Below are 23830 nucleotides of genomic sequence, written 5' to 3'. Positions count from 1 at the left end.
TGAGTGGAGGGGTCTTCAGCCCAGGAAAGAGGATTGAATTCAATGATAGGAGCCACCGGGTGTGTATTACTTTTTATCTCAGGGAGGCAGCCCCCTTCTAGATCCTGTACCTCCCAAACAGTGGCAGACGTCAGTCAGTGGAGATACGACCACTTCCTTCCTCCTTCGCTTCACCTCCTTTCTTCCCAGAAAGAGTAAATGACGCGATTCTACGTCGCAGGCCACGGCCCCCATACTCCCACTAGTCTGGCTCTCGTCTCCCACCCCTCAGCTGGGGGACCTGATCCCACAAACCTGCCCCCAGGGCAAGGCCTGGTTGGGCTCCTTGACGTCCTAGGAAGCCTTCTGACTCAGGCTTCAAGGTAGGAGACTTGAATTGCTGGCACTTGTACTAATGCTGTGTGACCTTGGGTGGTGTACTGCGGCTCTCTGGGCTTCCTGATGCCCTTCCATCAAATGGGAGCACGAATCCAGTCCTGGGCTTCCCCCTTTCCAAGCTAGTAGTGTTGGAGGGTGGGAGGAAGCCCGTAAGGAAAACTCTTCCGAACCCTGGTCGCTTCTCATCTGCCTTCAATTTCCAGCTGCTCAAAGGGTAGGGTGGTGAAGGGGTGGGGAGCACACAGAGACGCGAGGACCCTTCCTGGAGCTGCCTTGTCGGCCAGGCAGAGTAGAGCGCGCCCACTCCCTTCCCACGAGCTCAGGCCCCGCCTCGGGGGAGGAGCCGAGGGGCGGGGTAGAGGCTCGCGGTTGTGCGGAGCAGGCTTCTGTCGCCGCACTGGCAGCTGCGGCTCGGGGACGGACGGACCGAGCCACGGCCGGGAGCCGCCCGGGGCAGGGCTCGGGAGAGCGGGTGAGTTCCCCCGCGGCGCCGCCTGCTTCCCTGCGTTCTGCAGCTCGACAGGGCGGGGGATGAGGATCGCGGTGAGGAGGCGGTTCCAGCCTCTGAGGGTCTGGCTGGGGGTGTGTGGGGAGCTTTGGCTAAGGGCTGGCGGCAGAAGGTAATTTGGGGGTGGGGGGAGCCTGGAAAGGCGGGTACCGGGAGCGCAGGACCCGAGAGTCGGGCTGGGATGGGGGCGTTCTCTCGGGTCTTGTGCGCCAGAGATGAGGCCGGGGTACGGGGCGCAGTGGCAGGTTGTTGGCTGGGGCCGCCGTGGCCGGATCTTGGGGCGGGCAGGGGTCTCCTCCGGGGGTTCTGGGCTCTTGGACCGCCGTCTGCCGGGGGGGCGCAAGGCCGGGCAGAAGGAGCCACAACCAGCACCAGACAGCCCCGGCGCCCAGCCTCGGGCCCGGCCCGGGGGCGCCGCCCCCTCGCGTGGCGGCGCTTGTTCCCCGCAGGCGGTGGCAGGGCGCCGGGAGGTCTCCTGCCTGGGCGGGAAAGGTCCCCAGGGCAGGCGCCCCCGCGTGCAGACCCGCCTCCTGCGGGATCCAGCTGACAGCGCTCCGCGGCCCCGGGGAGACCCCGCGCGTGGTTGTTCCCGGCCTCTCCGAAGGGCAGCCGTGCGCCCGCGGCTCGGTCCCCCGCACCTGGAGCGCTCCTCCCCTCCCGAGTCCCGCGCATCGACTCCTGCCGGAGGAGCGCCCCCGAGCGCCTAGGATGGGCAGAAACTGTGCAGCCCTCCCCGGAGAGGTCGCGCAGAGGGGTCTCCCCAAGGTCACCCGGAGCGCCCAGACTGAACTGCCCAGAGCGTCCCGAGTGGAGAGCCAGGGGTGGGTGGGGGGGCGTTCTCTGCCCGCCTCCTTCCCTGAGGCCGACTCCCCGCCTCCTCCTTCTCCAGTCCGGACCGGCTTAGCGGGAGATGCTGATGATGCAGCTCCCAGCCTCGGGCGGATAATTGGAGCTTTGAATCTGGCCCTCCCGGGAGGGCGGCGCGAAAAACCCGAGACCCGGTGCTCCCGGGCATCTCTGGAGCCCAAGGAGAGAGACGCGGCTCCATAAGCGCTTCTCAGAACCGAAAACCGAGCTGCTTGCGCGCCCATGTGACTGGATTCCACATAATGGGCCCCTGTTCTCACTGTCAGAAGCGCCCACCAGCTCTCAGCGGCCCCGGGCACCAGGTGCCGCCTCTGAATCGCCCTCTGTGGAGGACCCGGACCCCCGAGGTATCAGGCGCCCTTGCCCGCAGGGCGCCCCCGGGAAGGGGCCTGCCGTTGGCCACCTCGGCCAGCGGGGGTACTTCCCTGTGGGCCCTGCCATTGCCTGTGTCTGGTGAAGCACCGGAGGAAAACCCTCCATCAGGGAGGCCTCCTCCGAGACTGGTCATAAAGCTTAGCTTCTTAGCTCAGCCAGTGTGACTAGCTCTCTGCCCGAGAGCGAGGCCCTTGGCCTCGGAGCCTCAGTTGCCTCTAGGAAACGGGGCTAATCAGGCCGTGGGAGGATGGGGAGAGGACCGTGTGAGGTGCTGGGTGCAGCGGAGCTCGGCAGCGGGAGCGCTCCTCTGTTAATACCAGTGCCTCTCAGAACGGTTTGGAGTGGGGCGTGTCTCTTTTTAGGCAGGAGCTGAAGTGGAGCCCTGGTGGGTGGTTCTGCAGGGGCTGGGGGAGTTTCCACATCTTCCTCCCTCCGCTCTGTCATAAAGAGGCAGCTTGCGGGCGGCTGGTGGGCGCTGGTGAGCCCTTTCAGCTCTCAGCCTGCTCCCGGGCTTTCCCACACAGCCCCCCAACCCCTCATCTCCCACCTGCCGCCAGGATGTTGGAGGCAAGATGTCAGCCAGACACTTTGGACCTTCAACTTCGTACTCTGCTGTGAACTGGAGTCTACCCAGCAGCGTCCCCCTCCCTGGAACCTTCCTGACCCCTCTCCTGGTCCCAGCTCTCGCCAGCCTCTGAAATGTCTTCCTTCAGGAAGACCACTTGATCCTGCTCACCACTCTTTTGGTCTCGGCGGGCTCTGGGTCGGGGCTCCTTGCGTCCTTGCACCCTCTGAATCTTCCCTGGCGTGGAGGGACATGGCAGGCAAGACCCAGTGCATGCTCAGACTTCGTTCTCTTTGGTAATTGATGCTGGAGTGGAGGTTACATTTCTAATCCAGCTGTTAAGTCTGTTCGGGAACCTGAGCCACAGGGCTAAGAGGAGGCTGACGCAGAAAGGTGGGGTTTTCCCCAAGGCAGTAACCTTCTACAGAATTTATTTGGACTCTTTGGAAACTAGGGCCCCAGGTTCTTCTCAAAACCTGCTCCATACCCAGCGTCAACATTCCCTAACCACAGAGACTGCAGCCAGAATGGTTTTATGGATCACGGAAGGCACATACCTGGATTCCTGTGCTGTGTTTGGACCATCAGGAACCTCACCCAACCTTGACCCTTTTGCCAATCTAGCCACCCCCACCCCCGTGCCACCTGCACCCAGGACTTGAAGCACTTGGTGTACAGTGGGTCCCAAGTGGCATTCTTCCAGCAGAGGCTAGGATGACCTTCTTTATCCTGAGTACATCCTAGACACTGGGATTTAAGGAGGACTTGGACAAGCTTGCCTCCTACGGAAAGCCACAAAGTTGGAAGAGCAAGGGAGTCAGATAGGCCTAGTTCAAATTACAGGTCTCTACTTAAAAGCTCTGTGACCTGGGTAAATTATTTACTCTCTCTGACTCCTGGTTTTCTCACCTGTAAAATGGGTGTAATAGTGATGCCTGCTCTGTGGGGTTGTGAGGATTCTGTGAGCCCGTGATACACAGGAAGTGCTTAGCGCAGCACCTGGTATGGGCAGGGATGCAGGATATGATTATCACCACCATCACCACCATTTCCTCCTTTGCATTGGGCTCTCACATGTTCCCCCCTCTCACCCTCACTCCCCCACCCCCACCCACCCCGAATCTAGGGGAAGTCAGAACTCTTCTGCCTCTAGCTAACAGGACAGGGAAAGCCCCTCAGCCTGGAGGGGGTGGTGCTGATTTCTGGGAATCCAAGTCCAGCATGGGCCTGTCTCTAGGAAGTCTGTCATTTAGCTTTTCTCATCTGGCTGCCATTTTGCAGGATTTGTTGATTCATTCAACAGATGTTTACTCCATTCTAGCTATTGTGCTTAGCGAGGGATTTCAAGATGAATAAGGCAGCTCTCAGGTTTCTCAATCTAGGGGCAAAAGGTGATAGTGAGGACCCAGCTTCACTGGCAAGAAGAGGAATGAAGAGTAGAGGGATGGATGAACAGGTGGACTCAGCTAACGAACCCAGGTTTCATTCCTGAATCTGCCACCCTGTAGCTGGGTGGTGATGGACAGATGCATTCCCTCTAGGGTGGTGATGTGAGGAGAAAAGTGAGGCCACATGGGCAAAAACCTCAGCTCAGAGCCTTCTAGATATTAATCAGTGCTTGCAAATGTTGGCTGCTATTATTATTAGTCTGCAGTGACCAATTGCAGGTGGGCAAATTTTGCAGTAGGGATACATCTGAGCCCTTCAGAGACAGTTTTCCAGGTGGTGGCTAATAGGGGGGTGGGCAGCCTGAGCCAAGAGAACAGCTTGTGCAAAGGCACAGAGGCTTAAAAGTGCTTGGTGTCTCAGAGAGCAGTGAGCAGGAGTTACAGCTGGAGCACCGTTACCGTAGGGTGTGACTTAGGGAGGGGCAGGAGGCAAGGCCAGGGAGCAAGGCCATCCTGCCAAGGGGTCCCGAATGATTAAACGCTTGCTCACCCGAAGCAGGCCCCCGGCAGCTAACGGAGATGTCTGATTGCAGTCTAGAATTAACTTCTGCAGGCGAGGAAGGGCTGGTCTGTGCACGTTTGCCAGTACAGTAACTGTCCTTTCCTCTTCCTTCTACCTGGAAAGCACAGAGGTCCCCTCCTTCTTCCAGAGATGCTTTTGCTACTTCTGTGCCTGTTTCTCTCTTCCTGGGATGTTTCTCACTTGAAGGAAGGGGATGTGGGTGGAGGAAGCGTCACGATCTCGTTCCCTTGACCATAATAAGGTACCAAGTACTTTTCTGGATGCTGGTCACTGTCCAAGGTCTTTGCTCGTATTGCCATCGAATCCTCATAGTGATTTATTGAAGTAGATGCATTTATCCCCACTGAACAGAAGGGGAAGCTGAGGCACAGAGGATGAGGTGATTTGCTAAAGGGCACTCAGCTTGTAAGTGGCAGGAACTCATGTCTAGAGGTCTCCGAAGTTGCTCTGTGCTATGTGTACCACCTCACGCATGCCCTTGGTAAATATCTAAAGCTGACTGCAGAATGTCTGGCTGTACCCCTGGATGCTGGGCTGTAGGCATCTTGGAGATGGATCACAGTGGGGTGTGCTCCAGGTACCTGGGGACGGCCCCATTCTCTCCCAACCCTGATTTTTGGGAAGGCCCCGAGTGCAGGCACTTGGCAATGGGGAGCTGTTCTTGGATGTTTCAGAATTCAGGGCGTCCTTCCTTGGCCCGCTAGGCCCCACGGACGTGCCTTGATGCAGGCAGTTTGCAGCTTGATTGATGTAGCAGGTGGCAGTTGAGCTCCACGGTGACCCCAGGAAGGAATGAGTCTTTTAGGATGGCTGGTTAGAGCATCACGTGACCACACACCCTACCTGTTTACAGAAGACATCAAAACAAAGGCTCGAATTTCCTTTTCTACAGGAGGCAAAGTTCAGGGCCATGGTTCAAATCCTGCCCCTGCCTTTCACTAGCTTTTGGGTGTTGGCCAGTTTCTTCACTTCCTTGCACCTCAATTTCTTCAACTGGAAATACAGATCATACACACACACACACACACACTCACACATATACATATATATGTATATGTATATATATACAATTCAGAGTTGTCATAAGGATTTGTAATCATGCATAGAATTGACTTCCACATCATAAATATATTGGTATAATATCCACAAAATTTTCCTCCGTGGTACTTACCATGATTGTGATTATATGGCTATTTGTGGTCATTATTCTTTTACTCTGTCTCCCCCCACTAGGCCAGTGGTTCTCAAGTGGGGGCAGTTTGGCCCCCCAGGGGTCATTTGGCAACGTCTGGAGACATTTTTGGTTGTCACAAGTGGGAAAGTGCAGAGGGGGCGGGGAGCTACTGGCATCTGGTGGGTCAAGGCCAGGAATGCTGCCAGATACCCTACAGTGCCCAGGGCAGCCCCCCAGAACAAAGAATTGTCCCATCCCAAATGTCAATAGTGCCGAAATTGAGAAAGCTTACACCGGACATGAGGCCCCTAAGGTCAGTGACTGTGTCTGATTCATTCAGCCCTGTGTCCCCAGTTGCCCAGCATGATGGCCGGCACACAGGAGACAATCAATATGCATTAAAGGGATGAATGAGTACTTGGAAGGCCTTATGTCCCTTGGAATCCCAGAGGTTTGGCTTGCAGGACATTTTGAATGGACAGAAGCGATTCAGATGAACTTGAATGACGAACAGCCAACTGGTCATTCAGGCCAAAGAAATTCAGACCAAGCTATTTTCCTTCCCGAGCAGGTGCTAGGGGGCCCGAATTATCAGCTACAATCACCGCTGCATTTTGCTCATATAGACACAGGACCCACCTTTATCTGGACAAGCAGGCTGGGGCAGGGGAATGTAGGTGCTCATAAGGAACGCCCTGTCAGCTGGGCCCTTGGGATTTGCCAAGCTGGGGCGCAGCTGCTGTCAGCTTCCTGTTTTTTTCCCTTTCTGGTGGAATGAAGGAAACCCACTGAATGGCTATTTTTCCACTGACATTTACAGCAATGTGATAGGCCTTGGATTAATGAGGTCAAGCTCCAGTGTGAAATCTGCCTGATAACTTGAAGCTTGGCCAATAGGAAGACATGGCTTGTTTTCTTTGGGCATTTGATGTCTTTGGATGGCTTTGGCCAGGGAAGTAGGGGTCACGACTCTATACAAAAGAAGGGAACGTTTTACGCCCCAGAATCATAGAGGCCAGCGTTGTTGTCTCTTTTTCAATTTAGTGGGAAGGTTTATTTTCATGTGAGCTTTGAAATAATTCATTAAAGGCAAAGGTTCATCATGAACCCCAGGCTCCTGCTGAGCCTAGATCTGGGCTATTGAAAGGACCAGGCTGTTTTTCCAGAGCTCTCTGGGAGTTTGAAAGAAAAGATTGGCCCCAAAGGGTGTTTGGACAGGTTAGAGGTGCGCATGGATTAGAACTTATTCTGACGGGGGAAGGGATCTTGAGCACAGGCCTCAAACCTGCTCACAGCCTTTGGGTTTCTGTAAAATGCAGAATCTGATGCATTAGGTCTGGGGCCTGAGCATCTGCATTTATAACAAGCTCCCAGGGGGAGCCATTCTGCTGGTCTGTGAACTGCACTTTGGGGAGCAAGGGTCTGGGGAAGCCCAAGTCTACAGGTGAGGGGTCCCTGGTATCACCCACTCAAGCAAATTCAGCCTGTCGCGCCTGTTCGCCCAGCCATCTGCTCTGCAGGCTGGTTTGCAGGGGAGCAGACTTACTGCTTCTTTTCTCTGTGTGCCCAGACCTGGGACCAAGCCTGAAGGAAAGGCTGCTTGCCCGCAAGAAGCAACGGAAACAGCCAGAACAGGCGTGAGGGGCTTCTAGCCCTTCCAGAAATGTGTGTCAAGGGACACACTATTCCTGGGTCACCTGGTCACCTGGGGCTTGTTAAACACACAGATCCCTTGGCCCTAGCCCAGCCTACCTGAGTCAGAACCGGCCAAGGTGGGACCCTGGGAGTCTGTATTTTTAAAAAGTGTGCCAGGTGATTCTGATTCACAGCCAGGCTGGCAGAGGGGAAGCCAAGAGGAAGAGCTGGCAGCACGTGGAAGTTAATTGCTCAGGAGGCCCGGTGTAAAGTTGTAGCATTGTGTATAGCCTGGTGGCACACGGCTGAGGGAGAGACCTAAAGCTAGCCCGCTCCACTTGCCTAGCTCTGTACCCTGCAGGGTTGCATCTACCTGGAAGGCAGGGCATCTTTTTCTTAATATTAATAATAATGGTTAACATTTAGTACTTATTATGATCCAAGCACTATTTAACTTTTAGTTCTCCTAGCAACTCTAAGAGGTGACCCTACCACAACCCTGATTTTACGGCTGAGGAAAGTGAGGTTCAGTGACTTGCCCTTGTCACACAGCCAGTAAGTGGTGGAGTCAGGATTTGAATCCAGGACATCTAGCTTCCAAGTCCTTTAACTTAATCATGACGCTCTCGGACTTAGGGCAAAACATGCTGTTGCACTTCGTAAGCTGTCCCTGCCCTGAGGGAGTGCCTTCCTCTAGTTCTTCCCCAGATGGGGGAAAGGCTAGCCGTGACCTTGGCTGGCTCTGGAGTCAGACCTCAGTTGGATCCCTGCCTCTGCCACTTACTGTAACCTTGAGAAGCTATTTGCTAACTTTGCTGAGCCTCAATTTACCAATGTGTAAAATAGGCATAATAATCGTATGAGAGGCTATGATTATTTAGCCTGTGGCTGGCACATAGGATGTACTCGATACATACCAACAATGATTATTACATTAGTGTCAGTGAAGTCAGTCCCTGGGAGTCATAGCTTCAGAGCAGAGGGGATAGGCGAGCAGAGCCCTGGGTCCCTTACATTCCAGGGGACTGGGTCTGTTGTTTTGTTCACCCTGGTTACTTATGTCTATTACTTACCTAGGCATTCCTAGCCTTTGCTTCTTGGCGCTGGTTACAGGCCCCAGTGTCCGTGCCAGCCTGGTGAGTTCTCAGAATTTCTTGGCTCCCAGAATGTTTCAGAATCTCAGTCAGAACTGGCTTCATTTCCTGTCATCCAAGAGCAAGTAAAAGGCACACATTCTCACACTTACTTTCTTCAGGGCTCTTGGGTCTTCGTGGTGACTTTTCCTGTCCCCAGATTCCTTTCTGGAACTCTGTAGTCATCATCGGCCCCCCCATGAACTGGGCAGAGAAAAAACGCTTTAGAGTCATTGCCTATTGCCTTATTAAGAAACAGGGAAGGGCTTCCCTGGTGGCGCAGTGGTTGAGAGTCCGCCTCCCGATGCAGGGGACACGGGTTTGTGCCCCGGTCCGGGAGGATCCCACATGCCGCGGAGCGGCTGGGCCCCTGAGCCATGGCCGCTGAGCTGGCGCGTCTGGAGCCTGTGCTCCGCAACGGGAGAGGCCACAGCAGTGAGAGGCCCACGTACAGACAAAAAAAAAAAAAGGGAAGAGTTTCTCCAGAATTTCATTTTTTTTAACGTATGAAATCAAGCTTTTGTTTTCTTATTGCTGTATTTTATGCTTTTTAATTATAAAAAGAAGACAAACTCATTATTAAAATTCAAACCATACAGAAATGTGGGAAATGGAAAGGGAAATTTCCCCAATCATCATCCACTCATTTCTTTTTCCCCAGAAGAAATCCCTGAATGTTTTATGTCTTTCCATAAATTTCTTATGCATATACAAATCCACATGCATTTACATGTTTATCCTTTTTTCTTCTTTTTTCTCTTTTTTCGGTACGCGGGCCTCTCACCGCTGTGGCCTCTCCCGTTGCGGAGCACAGGCTCCTGACGCGCAGGCTCAGCGGCCATGGCTTAGGGGCCCAACCGCTCCGCGGCATGTGGGATCCTCCCGGACCAGGTCACGAACCCGTGTCCCCTGCATCGGCAGGCGGACTCTCAACCACTGCGCCACCAGGGAAGCCCCCTTTTTCCTTTTTAACACATCTGTACAACCCTTTTCTGAAACTTCCCTTTTCAGCTAATTTATCTTAGCATATGTCAACACATATAGATATACCTCAGTCCTAAAGGCTACATGATATTCCCGTAATAAAAATTTACCATAATTTGTTTTCTAGTCCCTTGCTGGCAGTGAAGATTATTATTATTTTTTTCCTACTACAAGTGTATGATGCTATGACATCCTTGCTTACACAGCATGTATCTTTGTACACTGGTATGATTTTATCTGTAAGGAAAATTCCCTTCAGTTTGAACTGTGACATTGTCAAACTGTCCTCCCAAGAGGCCAAACCAATTTCTTTTTTCTTTTTCTTTTTCTTGGCACGGCATGCAAGATCTTAGTTCTCTGACCAGGGATCAAACCCATGCCCCCTGCAGTGGAAGCGCGGCATCTTAACCACTGGACCTCCAGGGAAGTCCCAAAAACCAATTTCTATTCCCTCGACCATGTGTGTGAATGCCTATTGCCCCAACCCCTTCTCCAACACTGAGTAACTTTAATTTTTGCCAGTCAGAAAGGAATAAAATAGAAAGAATGTTTCTAGGTCAAGTTCCACAATACTTCAGATTTTATGACCCTTTAGACCGTGGCTACATAAAGATTGTTAAATATTCAAGAACTACATTTTACTTGGCTTGATGCTTGGAATTAGAGACATAAAATTAAATTAAACCAGCTCCTGCCCTTAGGTTGGTCCCTGTCTCCTGAAGGAAGCAGACAAGTGGGCAAATAAAATAAGAACAAAGCTGTGCTAGAGAAATGTATAAGCTAAGTTCTGTTTGATAAACTCTTCAGGACTATCATAAACGAATTTGTAAAATACAGCGTACACTATGTCCCGGTGGGAGGGGGGATACTTGAAATCCTCAGAAGAAAATGACTTGTTAGAAGCAGAAAAATCATGCTGCTTACCCCTAGTGGTGGCAGCAGAAGAGGTGGGCAGCTAGGAAGGGATAAGTAATTTTGAAATAGACTTTTTGGTGGTTTCCATGTTTACTAATGAGGTTTGTTTGAGGGAGGCTGTGCAGAAACCCAGCTGAGTTTGCAGCTGGTGCTGATTACCAATCACTCGTACCTGGGCAAATGTGTATGTTAGTCCAGAAAGAGTGAGAGCAAAGGAACAGAAGTCTGGCTTTAAAAATCCGCAACCTTGGAGCTCACAGAAGTTGGATGTGGGTGGCATGAATTGGCGGGTACTCCAGGGGTTACAAGGATGCATGCTCTGAACAGTGCCCACTGTAGATTGGGTGCACAGAATGGGCGTTCAATGAATGAGTAAGCATCAAAGATGTCTGTGTCTTGTGAAAGGGCCTCCTACTCATAAAGAATAGATACATTTAGAAAGGGGTTATGACCACCTGATCTTCCCACCTGCGGGAGCCACGCCTTAGCTATGCATTTTCTTTGGGCTACCTGTCTCGGATAGCTCTTCATTCACTGCGATACCTTAAGAACAACACACGGCAAGGAGCAGCTGAGAACATCTGAAACAGTGCTGTGGAATGAAACTAACCATCATTTTACAGCAAAGCTTCTAAGCCAGGATCTCTGGAGCCAATTGCAAAGCATGCAGAGTTGAAAAAAGACTGTGGAGCCAGAGACAGTCCTAACTCATCCTTTCATGGATGGCAAGGCAGGGGCCAGGTAAGGTACATCCTGGGTCTGGCCCCCACGTTCCTCCAGCAGCCAGGTCTATTTTGTCTGGTTTGATTCTATAGCTCTGGCTCCAAGCCAGAGGACCACTCCCTATGATACGGCTGATGGAATAATGTCAGTGAATTTCAGTCTCTTGGTCTCCCACCCTCCTGTCTACCCTCTTCCATTTATTGAAAATCTACCACATGCTGGGTGACTCTAGGGGGGGATGAAAAGGTGAATAACATCTATTCCTCGTCTTTCGAGAGCATCTAGTCCAATGGAAGAGGCAGTTCTGAAACTAACAGTTACTAGTTGAGAGCCACAACAGAGAAGTGGTCAAATGCTTTGGAACTAAAGAGGAGAGAGAAACCCATTGGGCACAAGGCAGATAAAGAACAATTCGGAGGGAATAAAAGGAGCATGGAGACGATATTGTGTAAATGGGACGAGGCAAGTCAAGTGCTGAGCAGGGTGCCTGGAAAGCACTTAAGACATGATAGATATTATCATTACAGCACTTGGGCTAGCTCTCAAAGAACAAGGAAAAGCTTGCCAGGTGGAGGGAAAGAAGGGTACTGCCGCTCCATGGAACAGCATGAATGAAGGTGAGGTGGTGAGTGAGGCAGAGAGAACACTCCATGGGCTTTTTGTAGAGGAGAAATCTAAATCTGTGTTCAAATTCTAGTTCTGCCACTCACTAGTTGTGACTTTGGGCATGTCAAGATGAGCCTCCATTTCCTACTCTGTCTACTGGAGATAATGAGACCTGTTTTTAAAGGCTCCTTATGGGGATTAAAGTTAATTTATGGGCAGTACCTGACACATAGCAGAGTCTCAGCAAATGGTGGGTACCATTGTGGGGTGTGAATCCACCAGACCTATTAAGTGTAGCTGGAAAATTGAGTGTTCAGTGGACTTGGGGGGTGGTGGTGGGAGGGAGGTTAGGACAACCAGAGGTAAAGCTAAACATGTCAAGGCCAGATACTGGATGGTCTGGTCTCTGAGAAGCTAAGAAGTTTAGACTTTACAGGCACTGGGGAGACATTATAGGCTTCCCTACAAGGGAAATACAGGATCAGACTTGGGTGCAGAATGAAAACTCTGCCAGTGGTGTGGATTGTGGGTTGGAAGGTGAGAGATGGAGGCAAGGAGACCATTTTGGGAAGTGTTGCCTCCCATGTTCCTGTCTGGACAACCCACAGCTCACATTAGCCAAGTGGAAGCTGTCTTAAGTTCTGCAGACAAGTGCTGCCTGGAGAGGCAAATCAGGGCAGTGGTTCAGAGCATGGGCTTCAGCGTCAAGGCCAATGTGGATTTGAATCCTAACCCCGTCACTTACTGGCTGTGTGACCTTGGGCAATTACTTAACCTCACTGAACTTTAGTTTACTCTTCTGTAAAATGAGGATTAATAGTACCTTTCTCATAGGCTTATTGTAGGATTAAATGAGATAGTGTAGATAAAGCAGCTAGCTTAGCTCCAGGAATGTAGTAAGCGTTCAATAAGAGTTAATCATTAAAAATTTAAAAATTGTTTATTTCACCACGGAACCCTTTTTCCATGTAACACCTGTTAACCTCCTCTGGAGCTACTAATGTTCTACAGAAAACATCCTGCTTTAAACTTTCTGGAGAAGCAGCAGCACTTTCTGCTCCAAGAAATAAATAGTCAAGAGGGTTGCCAGGTTCTAACACTGTGGTTCTTGGATGCATATTAGACCCACCTGGGGAGCTTTTTAAAAATTTCAATGCCTGGCTGCACCCCAGACCAACTAAACTGGAATCTCTTGAGATGGGACCCCGTATTTTTAAAATTTTAAGGGTTTATTAAGGTAAAACAAACACAGAAAAGTACTCACATCCTAAGTGAATGAATTTTCACAGCCCAGGTAAGCCATATCCTGCTCAAAAAACTGAATGTTACCAGCACTTCAGAAGCCCCTCTTCAGTCCCTTCCCAGTCACCCCCACTCCAAAACCACAATTCTGGTTGATAACAACATAGATTCCTTTGGCCTGTTGTTGAATTTTACATAAATGGAATCATGTAGTATGCATTTTTGTGTTGGGCTTATTTTGGTTAACAATGTGAGAGATCCAGATTGTCAAGTGTAACTGTATATTACTCATCCACGCTGCTGGACTATGTTCCATTGTGTGAGTACACCATAATTTTTTTTCCAAACTACTGTTGGTGGGCATTTTGGATAGTTTACACGTTGGGATTATTACAAATAGTGCTGTCAACATTCTTGTAAATGCCTTTTGGTAAATGTATATAGAAATTTCTGTTGAGTATATTCCTAGGAATGAAATTGCTAGATTATAGGGCATCATATGTTCAGCTTTAGAAGATAGTGCTTGAGCAGTTTTTTAAAGTGGCTGTACCAATTTATATTCCCACTCAGTTTATAAGAATTCTTGCCAACCACTGGTATTTTCTGTCTTTTTTTTTAAAAAAAGGCCACTCTGGTGGACATATAGTAGTCATGCTCTGTGATCTTAATATGTTCCCAGCATCTCCAGGTGATTCCAGCTTTGTAGCCAAGTTTGAGAACCTCTTTCCTGACAGGTTTTGAAAAAGCAAAACACGCATTAATGGAACGGTATAAAGAGGTGTTATAATGGCAAGTGCCTCCCCATTGACTCTCTTTGACGTCTGTACCCAGAGTTTTTTATAGATCTGATCTGTCTAATCAGCAGGGGAGGATGCTTTTGCTGTGGAAGGAGAATGTAGAGGTGTATTAAACCTGACAGCCTGTACCTCATTCATGTGTGCTTTATGTGGGCAAATGGTTCCATCAGGAGTGATCTGGAAGCTGGGAAGAGCCCATGACAGGACTTCAATCTCTTCTTCCAATTTAAGACCTGAAAGAGAAGGGAGGACATGAGAAGTGACAAGTAGTCTATACAGATGTCATCAGATGAAAATATCTGGTCTTCAGGATCAGGATTTAATATTTTATGTTGTATTTTTGCTCCCCAAAGCTCGCCCAAGACCTGGCACTTGGAAGGTGCTCCAAAAAAAAAAAAAAAGTCATTGCAGTCAATATTAGAACTATGTAACTGGCTCTAGTGAAAAGCACAACTCACATGGATGCAGAGAAAGGTGCTGGTGTGGATTAAGCTAATCTGATTAATAGTTTCACTTCTCTTCTTTGTGGTTTCTGTGTTGTGGCTGGTATTTCCTATTTGTTCATTTATTACAAGCATATTTTCCTTTATACCCTTAAAGGAAATAAGGGGTCATTTTGCGGATAGATCTCTATTGTGCCTTTCTTCTTGAGTTTGAGTCATATTTTCTGTTTTTGTTTTTGTCTTTTTTTTTGGCCATGCTGAGGCATGTGGAGCTTAGTTCCCCGACCAGGGACTGAACCCACACCCCATACAGTGGAAGCATGGAGTCTTAACCACTGGACCTCCAGGGAAGTCCCTTTCCTGTTTGCTTTAAAAAAAATTTTTTTTTTCTAGTAATTTTACGTTACATCTTGAACATCATGAATGAGACTTGAAGAGACTCTTGGTTCTATTATGTTCCTCAGAACAGTAATGACTTTTAAAAAAATCAGTCAGTTAACTTGACCAAACAAACTCTAAATTCAGTTTCCCCCTGGGTAGGCAGCAGCTGAAATCTTTCTTCACTTCTTTTAGCCTTAGTTGGGCTGCTTGGAACCTGCCCTGCAACATTCAGAGAGATTTGGACAGAATCTATACTCAGCATTTGGGGCTACCATCTGTGACTCTTTTCTGGGATGCTTTCTCCTCACTTCCCAACTGTAGTTACCTGAACTCTGTCCTTTAATTCCTCAAACGTAAGAGCAAAGGTTCTCATCCAGGTTGTAGCCAACAGGTACAACACTGACTGGGGCCTGCCCTTGGATAAAAAGCTACAAAAACATGGAATTCACCTAGTGCAAATTTCTTTCTTTCATGTGTTGACTCCCCTCTGGTTTCTGTCTGCTTGTGGTTGAACAACTTTAGTGCCTTCCAATAGGTTATGTGTGTGTGTGTGTGTGTGTGTGTGTGTGTGTGGTATGTAGAGTTCACAGTAGTTATATGTGAGGGGGTGGGTCCAATAAGAGCTACTCCGCCGTTACCAGAGCAGAACTTTTCTGATCAATAGTTTTGTTCATTAAGGGACCCTTAGGACCCCCATGCTTTATGACTTAGCACATAGTAGATGGTAATAAATATTTGTTGATTGGTTAAATGAATGCAGCTTTAAATTAAAAGTGGGAGTGAATTAGAGGAGGAAACTGCCAGAAGAAAATTGTGAAATTAGTTACTTGTTGATGACATCAGGCATAAAATAGAAAGTGTTTAGCAATTTGCTGGAGAAAATGATGAATGAGAGAATTGAAATTATATTAGGGCTCTGAGTGTAGACCAAAGTCTCTAACAAAGTGAACCTGAGATTTCAACATGAGGAGATAAGTTCAATTGTGATGGTAACATCACTTTCATGGGATTGAATCTATGGCTTATGGAGAATTTTCAATGGAATAAGGGGTCAGAGGGGAAGCAGAGGTATGCTTGGAGTTCTGTACACCCAAGAGGAGCCAAGAGGAGGGAATCAAAGTGAAGGGACTTTGGCTGGAGATCAAAGAGAGGAGGAACGAAAGCAATGTAAAGGCAGGTTACTACAGCTTGCTTCTCTCTGCATGGTGACCTGGAAGGTCACAGATCCCATACAGAGAGACTTCAAAGCCTGTGTATTGGATGGAAACTTCATTTACCCAAATGCAGAGGGTCTGGAAACTTCCTGATTTATTCTACTGACAGCTTCTTCTCCCAGAAAGTAGAGGAGAGAAGACAGTTGCTGTTATGAATCTGGTTTGGGAGCTGTTGGGTAAAGTGAAAATGAGAAAGTGCTCACCAAGAAAGGGAACAGTAGTCATAGGGGGCTGAGCTCATAGAGTTTGGAAGGCAGAGTTTTATGAAATTTAGGATGAGATACATATATTTCCTGCCTAAGCCTCCAAAGGTGATGACAGCTCCAATAGTAAGGGAAGTTATGACTGTAATCAGTTCTCCTCACTCTGCATAGATTTCATTTATCTTCCTGCGAAGAGTTCTCTTCTTGCTTCTAGTCGTGCTTTTGCGGGCCATCTTTCCTGTCTGACATTTTCTCTATTTTCAAGCAGGGGAGATGGTAAAAAATACTTAACCATCATGGCTTATGATTGAGCAATCAGAAAAGATGCCAGCTATAGACAACTGGAAGAGCCCTACTTATGGCTTCCTTAACCTCTCTGAGTCTCAGTTTTCTCCTCTTTGAAATGGGAACAACGCCTACCGCAGAGTTGGCACAATGATTCCAAGAGATGTTACCTGTAAAGAATTTGACCCATGGAAGATGTGCTGTGCACAGAAGCTGCTATTTTTACCCTGCATTCTTTATCTCTGGGTTCATTTCATCTACATATTTTATAGATTCTGAGATGCTTATGTTTTAGTTTTGCTTTTTTTTTTTAAGTGGATCGGTCTTTTTTTTTTTTTTTGAGGGGGGGCCCACACTATGCAGCATGTGGGAGCTTAGTTCCCTGACCAGGGATCGAACCCACGCCCCCTGCATTAGAAACGAGGAGTCTTAACCACTGGACTGCCAGGGAAGTGCCACTTATGTTTAGTTTCATTAAGCATGTTTTTACTCTATACTGATTTCAGCAAGTATTTGCTTTATTACCAATTGATCTGTCTGGTTTGTTAGTCGAAATGTCCTCTTATCTCCTTGATGATTAATACCTTGGATTTTCTGAAATCTTCTTGTGTTTCATGAGGAAGACGTTTTAAAGTACTTGTGGTTCTTTTAGAGTTTTCTCCTGGTTCCTTCTCCTTTAATATATGTAGACAATGAAATTAGATGGACCTGGGTTCGGATCCCAGCTGCACCACTTACTGGCTGTGCAGTTAATTGGTACCCATTGTCTGCATTGCTCTAGCCCTTTGTCTCCTCATTCTTTCTTCCTTCCTCCAGGGTAGGACTTTCTCCTTTGAGTCCAACTCTCTGTTTTTTATTATCCTTGTTTCCTTGGAATTATTCTCCAAACCTCCATGAACAAACTATATGAAAAGCTTTTTAAAATTCCCATCCCAGCTACTTCCTAACTGGCTAAGAACACCCCTGGCTCAAGGGAAGGAGATAGCTCGCTAGGGATATCTTTGAGGTTTCTGAAGTGGAGAGAGGGGCTTCCGCAGACCACAGTCGCCTTCCTCCTTTATGTTGGTAATGCTGTGAAACCCAGGATGCCTAGGATGGATGAGAGAGTGATCCCTGGCTGATAGTGATCCCTGCCCCTCCCTCTTTAACCCCATCCAGTTACCAGCAGGACACTTACCTCCCTACTTTCCAGGGTCAGGGTTGGGAGGGGTGACAATTCCACAGGGGCTGCCAACCTTTGCTTGAGTTGGCTCAGCATACTGCTTCCTAGAACCAGGATCCAGTCAATTTAAGGGGATGGAGTCATGGAGGACAGGTCTTCATTCTACCCCCTAGTGCAAGTTATTGGAGAAATTCTTACTAGAACCTGACATATTCTTTTTTTTTTTTTTTTTTTTTGCGGTATGCGGGCCTCTCACTGTTGTGGCCTCTCCCGTTGCGGAGCACAGGCTCCGGACGCGCAGGCTCAGCGGCCATGGCTCACGGGCCCAGCCGCTCCGCGGCATGTGGGATCCTCCCGGACCGGGGCATGAACCCGTGTCCCCTCCATCGGCAGGTGGACTCTCAACCACTGCGCCACCAGGGAAGCCCCCCTGACATATTCTTGATTCCTGTCTACCACTGAGGCCACAGTGACTTCTGTTCTTGGTTGAATGATATATTGATATTGAGGGGCCCTTCCACTCAATCTGATAATTTTCCAGATGTCTGTGTTTGAGACTAGAGGATTTTGAACAATGGGGCAAAGGCAAGTATTGAAATCCAAGTAGGCAAGCGTGATGCAGAACAGAGTTGCACGCTCAGTATGCATGCAGCCAATTCCCACTCCTTTATCTGTGGCAGACATTACTAATCAATCACAGCCCTCATTCCTCCTGTTATCACATGTGGCCTCATAACCTCTGTCCTCAAAGGGCTCCAAGAAGCCACCACCAACCAAAGAGTTGGCACAACAGAGGAAAGCTCGTCCAAGGATGTCATGCTGAGAGAGGGAGGCAGAGGTGGCAGAGGCCACTCCAGCCTTAGCCAGTGTGAATAACCATCCCCTATTTAATAAATGTGTAAACCAGGAGGGCATTCTGTGGCCACACGGAATGTGGCCTCCTTTTGAAAATGATCCCTCTAGCTGCAAAGGGAGTTTTTATCTCTCTGCAAGGGAGGGGGTGGACCACACTCCCCCAAGCCTGAAGAAGCAGTATGTGTAATTTGACTCCCGTTTCCCCGTGCTTAGCTCTTACATAAGCTTCTTTAGGAGACTGGCTGGTTTAGCACCGTGACTGTGACTGACTAATGTGTTCGTAGACATCATGTCATCTTTGCATGTGCCCCATCCTTGGCACCTTTGTTCTGTCCCCTGCAGCCTCCTCCACAGTGGCATTCTTACCCATAAGTAGGTGGGCCTCTCTGTGGGTTCAGGTTCACGGAGAGAAGCTCAGCATGGAAGATGGTTGTGTTCACGGGTTTTCCTTCACCCCTTCGAGCTGTGGCTTCCTTTGAAGTTTTCTCAGAGCAGAGTCTGAGACAGCTGCCTCACCTTCACAAGTAGAAATGAATCTGAAACATCGTCAATCAGTATCTACTTGCAATGGTTCTTCCACACTGTCTAGCCTGGTGGTTACCAAGTGCTGGGCTGCAAATATACATGATAGAGTCTTCCTGCTAATACAGATGATCTGTCTGCCAGGTTGGGATTGGGGTTCACTGAGCCAGTCCCACCTCCAACCCAAGGGACCTTCTCTCTCTGCAGCCTCATGAGTGACCACGGAGTTCCTGGTGGTGGGGACCCCAGCATCACACCATGGCTGGGCTTTGTTTTTTTTTTTTTTTTTTGCGGTACGCGGGCCTCTCACCGTTGTGGCCTCTCCCATTGCGGAGCACAGGCTCCGGATGCGCAGGTTAAGCGGCCATGGCTCACAGGCCCAGCCGCTCCACGGCATGTGGGATCCTCCCGGACCGGGGCACAAACCCGCGTCCCCTGCATCGGCAGGCGGACTCTCAACCACTGCGCCACCAGGGAAGCCCCATGGCTGGGCTTTGAATCACCAGTGTTAGACAGTTCTTCCTCATTCCAGGCTGATCCTACTTTTTTTTTTTTTTCCCCTGTGCCACGCAGCATGCAGGATCTTTAGTTCCCTGACCACGGATAGAACCCACGCCCCCTGCAGTGGAAGCATGGAGTCTTAACCACTTTCCACCAGGAAAGTGCTGGGCTGATCCTACTTCTTCATTTTGCCTGTTTATGATCCCAACTCTGCCCTCTAGAGAACAAAGCTAATCCTTTCATTCATGGCTTTCATTAAGGCCTGGTCCTATATTACCAAAATGGCCCAGCCAGTTCAGACAGAGGTCAACTGGGCTATTATCTCAATGCTGGACATGATTCTTTCCTGAGAGAACTCAAGATGCTTTCGTTGCTTGATCGATCACTCTGTTCTTGTTGAACTTGTGGTTTTCGAGTCCTGCCCCCCACCCCCCAAGGTCTTGCCAAATTGGGTTATAGTAAGTGGGCTTCGGAGAACAGTGACAAATCAAGGCCAAGCCCAGGGCCACCACTCAGAGGTCTGAATGAAGGAGCACAGCTGGGAGAGGCAGAGCTAAGGAGCAGACCCTCAGGGACCCGAGTCCCACAACAGATTTCAAACCAGGATGTCTGTCTAGGATGACTGTGCACGAAATCTAGAAGGTTCATTACAGCAGGGGTGGAACAGAAAGTCTACAAAATCCCATGAGAATGGAGTTGGTGGGGGGACAAGGCTAATTTCTAATTCAGATGTTGGAGCACCAAGGGCCCCAGAAGTCTCTTTGTTCATGAGTAAAGCATCTTTATACTGGGGGGTGGGGAGTGAGCAGGAAAGGGGAAATGACGCTATTATTCAAAGGAGCGTGCTGTGGGAGGGCGGAGGTGTGCATCCTTCAGGAGAGAAAGTGGGTCCCAAGTGAGCTCGGAGCAGGGAAAGCCGGTGCAGCGTTTTGTTTTGCTTTTTCCCTCATGCTCAATGGTACAGGAAGCACGAGGCGCAAGCACTCACGGCCTTCCTCCAGGGTGCTGCCAAGGTCCGGTGGAGAAGAATAGCTGAAGAACAAGAAAAAAAATCTTAACGTTTTCTGTTAACAGTGTGAACTTTGAGGCACTGTCTGACTCATGTTTTAAAGTCTCTTCAATTTGAATTCACCTTCCTTCGTGTTGTTTTTCTCAAGGCACTGGGCTCGAGCCCAAAGATGTGTCAACCAGCCGCTCCTCTGGGATGGAGGCGTCGCAAGGCCTGGGTCCCCTTCCCCCTATCTCAGGGGGCGGGGCTGCCGTGGAAACCTGGCTTTGGCCTTCCCACCCTTCTTCAAGGCTGGCCCTCAGCTTGGGCCTGGAGGGCCATAAGATGGCCATTCTAGGGGAAGTGGAGGTATCTGGTGATATGCCCCAGCAAGAGACCATTCATTCTGATTCAGGCAACACCTCCTTCTGGGGCTCCCCCATTCCTGCATCCCTAAAAGTAGCATAAATGTCTGTTAGGGTACTTTTGGCTACAAGTAACAAAATCAATTCAACTGGCTTAAATAATAAAGGAGATAAAGTCCAGAGGTCCCTAAATTAAAGGACCGTGTTTCCCTCCTCTGACTCCCGAGTATTGGCGTTATGCAAAGGCCGGCTTCCAGCCGCAACTAGGGTTCATGCTTCCGGTTCATGGGCGGTGGGAAGAGACAGCTTCTGACTGGTCCAGCTTAGGTCATGTGCCTCCCCCCAACCAATCACTCTGGCTGGGCTTAGGCCGTTGCTCATGGACTCTGGCCAATCAGCACAGAGTGATACTGAGGGAACTACACAGACCATCACCAGGCTGTGTGTTTCAATGGGCCCGTGCCTTTCTTCTTCTCGTTTCCTCAGAGACATACCATCCCCCAAACAACACTCTTATATAATAGCCTTCTTTTCATTTTGGGGAGGGGAGGGATTCTGTAGTGCACCCTGTCCAGCCCGCCTCCACCTCGTCCCCTGCTTCCCTACACTGCTTGTTTTCCCTTTTCTGCTTCAGCGAGGGTTAGTGGATACACCAACAGGAATCCAGTTCAGCTTTGTCAAACAGTAGTCAGAGGCTGAATCAAGGCTTACTCCAACTGCCTGTACCTGCCTCACTGAGGGTCAAGGGCGTTGGCCTCAGACTTGGGGCTGCCCAGAATCGGGCTACTTTGGTTCATCCACCCAGACCTGACACAGCCACTTGTTGGAAAAATTATCAAGTACCGTACTTTGTTTTCCCCTTGCTTCTGATTCCTCTTTTAAGAGCACACACACTTCCTGGATAACCTCGCCCCAACCTGGCCTCTGCGGACCCCTCCCCCACCCGCGTCTCTAGCCCAGCCATTCCATTATCTCGCGTCCCCACATCATGCCCAGTTCTCTTCAAGATGGTCCATCCGGATGCTCCCACAACACACTGGGCTCAGTATGTCTCCGTAGAGCTGGTTTTCCTCCAGTGAGGTCCTCCTTGGGGATCTCCTTTAAGAGTTAAGGATGCCTGGAATTCTCTGGGGGTCCTGTGGTTAGGGCTCCAGGACGCTTCCACTGCAGGGGGCATGGGTTCAATCCCTGGCAGGGGAACTAAGATCTCGCATGCCACGCGCAGCGGCCAATAAATACTAAATAAATAAAAACTCTCCTACCCTTAAAAGAGAGAGAAAAAAAAAAGAGTTGATAATGCCATTGCTCTCCTGGGTCCTGGCAGTTTGGGCTGTGTCCCCATCACCAACCAGGGCTATCTCTGGAACTACGGGCAGGGGCACCGGGTCTCACGAGGGAGCCAATCCACAGCTCCTAGGAGCCAGGACTTCTGTGGGCTGCCCCAGCACCCAGGCCAGTGCCCTGTCTTGGGGGCTGCCCAGCTGCTTTGTTAACAGCACTGATGATGGCAATTCTTTAATTAGACCAAGCAGGGTTTTCTTGGACGGGGGTGGGAGGAGGTGTGTGGGTCTATTGGGGGAAACTAGGTCACCTGAAAACCAGCAGTCAAGAGGGAGCTGTCCTGGAGCCCCAGCTCCAGGGAACCCAGAGGGGCGAGCAGGGTGGGGGCTGGCAGAGAGAGCAAAGTCAGAGAAAATGTGCTCTGGCCCCCTTTTTTGGCCCTTGGGAGGCATTGTTCTCACCTTTCTCCAGGGGGCTGGGCAACTGCCCTTAATTCCTTTACCCAAGCAAACTGTCCAAGCCAGGGAAGGCACAGCAGTGAGTGCCTTCTGTCTGCATGGGGCCCACCACCCTGAGGCCCAAGGAGGGAGCACTATACTGGGAGTCAGTCCCAGGGTTCAAGTTACTGCTCAGTCTCTGTATCCCGTGAGTGTGTCCTCCACTCCCTTGTGCCTCTGTTTTGTCATCCATCCAATGGGTAGGGACTGTACCTGTCTTTACCCTGCCGTATACCTAGCTCTCAGTGCAGTCCTGGCCATGTGATAGACGCCCAGTAAATATTTTACAGATGAAGTAATGAGCTCCTATGAGTGCTTCTTTTATAAGATTGTTGTCACTGAGCATCAGTGACCAGGACGGTTTCCCAAACGTCCATCACAATTTTTGCCAGCACGAAATACCATCATTATTTAATTTTTCCTTGCTACCACCTTGTAAGATTTCCAAATCTACTGAAGTAGATTTATTTAAAAAGGAAATTTTGGGGCTTCCCTGGTGGCGCAGTGGTTGAGAGTCCGCCTGCCGATGCAGGGGACGCGGGTTCGTGCCCCGGTCTGGGAAGATCCCACGTGCCGCGGAGCGGCTGGGCCCGTGAGCCATGGCTGCTGAGCCTGCACGTCCGAAGCCTGTGCTCCACAGCAGGAGAGGCCACAACAGTGAGAGGCCCGCATACTGCAAAAAAAAAAAAAAAAAAAGGAAATTTTATTTCACTACCGTAAATAAACACTAACTGTGAAACCAAATCCACAGGGGAAAAAAAATCATTGTTATTACATTCTGTCTTAGATACGGTTTCTTGCCCAAGGCTATTAGCCTGAGGCCTGCTTTCTCTTTGTTTTTGAGGGAAATTGACATGGTTCTAAACACGGTTATAAAGATGTCTATTAGCCACAAACTATTAGCTCTTTCTTCTGGAGACAATCTGGTAGACTGAAAAAGAAATGAAAAGGAGGTAACTTGGTGTCTCTGATTCCATGTTATATTAAGTCTTGTCCTGAACTTTTGAAAATTCCCTCGGTATGGGTTCTCTCTCTACACTTAGGGAAGCACCTGGCTGGGATGATGGCTGAGGAAGTTCTTGGAAAAGGATGAACGGCTTTAACAGGGTGATTGATATGATTATTCTTATCTTCAGTCTTAGCATGTTTTTTGGTACCTACCACTTAGTAGGTGATCAGTGAATACTTAATAATGAAGAAATGAGTAACCATCTGTGTACAGAATCTTAGGGCTGAAAGAAACTGTACAGAACACTTACT

At 49.4% G+C, this 23830-nt stretch overlaps 1 protein-coding gene across 1 annotated transcript in view; it reads left to right on the top strand.

Annotated features, from left to right (window-relative positions):
• The first annotated feature begins 808 nt into the window (after positions 1-808).
• PPP1R16B (protein phosphatase 1 regulatory subunit 16B) overlaps positions 809-23830 on the top strand; it is a 103245-nt gene continuing 80223 nt past the window's right edge. The window contains exon 1 of the mRNA XM_082645567.1: positions 809-850. The gene's annotated coding sequence lies outside the window, so the exon portion shown is untranslated. The remainder of the gene's footprint in view (positions 851-23830) is intronic.

Source organism: Mesoplodon mirus (genome assembly GCF_964341445.2).
Source record: "Mesoplodon mirus genome assembly, chromosome: 15".
NCBI lineage: Eukaryota > Metazoa > Chordata > Mammalia > Artiodactyla > Ziphiidae > Mesoplodon > Mesoplodon mirus.
Note: the sequence above shows the minus strand (reverse complement) of the source record. Positions and strands in the feature narration are given on the sequence as shown.